A 1,718-nucleotide genomic window follows, 5' to 3' on the forward strand; every position below is an offset into this window, starting at 1 on the left:
ACTTTTGGAAACTTCTATTTCAGAAAACTTTCCTCCAAAAACCCCGCCTCACCGAAACTTTGTACCCCGAGCACCACCTCATCTTGTTACTTAGTCGCACAACCAACCACCCCAAGTGACCAAGTAAACAAGAGAGATGGGCTGGAATACTCCATTTCTGCTCCAGCCACGGATGACAGATCGGACCAAACTAGACAAGCTCAAGTCGCGGCTTGCTTCTCATACCACTTCTTAAACCTTGTCTTCATCCTCGCCTCAGGCTCCCAAGTCTGCTCCTTAACACCATAACAATCCCAAAGGACTCTCATCAAAGGAATCTTCTTCTTCCGAAGTTCCTTGATCCTCCTCTCGAGAACCCTCACTGGTCTCGCCTCCAAAGTCATGTTAGGCTGAAGATCTTCAGGAATCTTAGCTAACAACTGATCATCTTCACGGAGATACTTCCTCAACATAGAAACATGGAAAACCTTATGGAATGCACGCATAACCTCAGGTAACTCTAGTCTATAAGCCACTAGTCCAACACGCTCAATCACTCTGAACAGACCCATATACCTCGGACTCAACTTAGTCTCAGTCAATGACCTGTTCGGACCTCGCAACATGGCCATCTTGAGGTACACTCTGTCTCCTACCTGAAACTCGAGATCTCTCCTCCTCCCATCGGCATAACTCTTCTGCCGATCCTGAGCCTCCTTCATGTTCAGCTTGAGAACCCGAATCTTCTCTGAGGTCTCCTGAACAAAATCAGCCCCGTAAATGCTCCTCTCCCCCACCTGAGTCCAGCATAACGGTGTACGACATGACCTCCCATACAAAGCCTCATAAGGAGTCATCTTAATACTTGCCTGATAACTGTTGTTGTAAGCAAACTCTACCAAGCTCAAGTGATCTGCCCAATGGCCTCCCCAATCCAACACACACATCCTCAGCAACTCCTCCAGCGTCTGAATCGTCCTCTCTGACTGTCCATCTGTCTGGGGATGATAAGTTGTACTCATATGCACCTTGGTGCCCATCTGTGCCTGAAACACTCTCCAGAACACCGAAGTGAAATTAGAATCCCTATCAGACACAATGCTCGTTCGCACCCCATGCAAACTGACTATCTCCTTCACATACTTCTTAGCCAAGACCGCTGCTCCATCAGTCTTCTTAATGGCCAAAAAATGTGCCGACTTAGTCAACCGGTCCACAATGACCCAAAGAACATCAAACGTCCTGGACACTGGCAAACCTACCACGAAGTCCATAATAATCATATCCCACTTCCACTCAGGAATGGGAAGACTCTTCAGTAAACCTCCTGGAACTTGATGCTCAGCCTTCACTAGCTGGCACACAATGCACCTCGCGACCCAACTAGCTACATCCTTCTTCATCCCGACCCAATGATAGTACCTCTTGAGATCACGGTACATCTTAGTCGCTCCTGGATGAATAGAAAACTTGCTCCCATGAGCCTCTCTCAGGATCTCCTGCCTCAACTCCTCATCCTTGGGCACACAAATCCGACCGTGCAGCAAGATAATACCATTATCTGAGACCTGATACTATGAATCAACATCCTTTGAGGCATTCACNTTGATAGCCTGAATCTTCTCCGGATCTACAGAAACCCCGTCTGTAGACACAATATGACCCAGAAAGCCCATCTCACGCTGCCAAAAACTGCACTTGCTCAACTTAGCAAACAACTTTTGCTCCCGCAGCTTCTC

This window comes from Camelina sativa, chromosome 8 (genome assembly GCF_000633955.1).
Source record: "Camelina sativa cultivar DH55 chromosome 8, Cs, whole genome shotgun sequence".
NCBI lineage: Eukaryota > Viridiplantae > Streptophyta > Magnoliopsida > Brassicales > Brassicaceae > Camelina > Camelina sativa.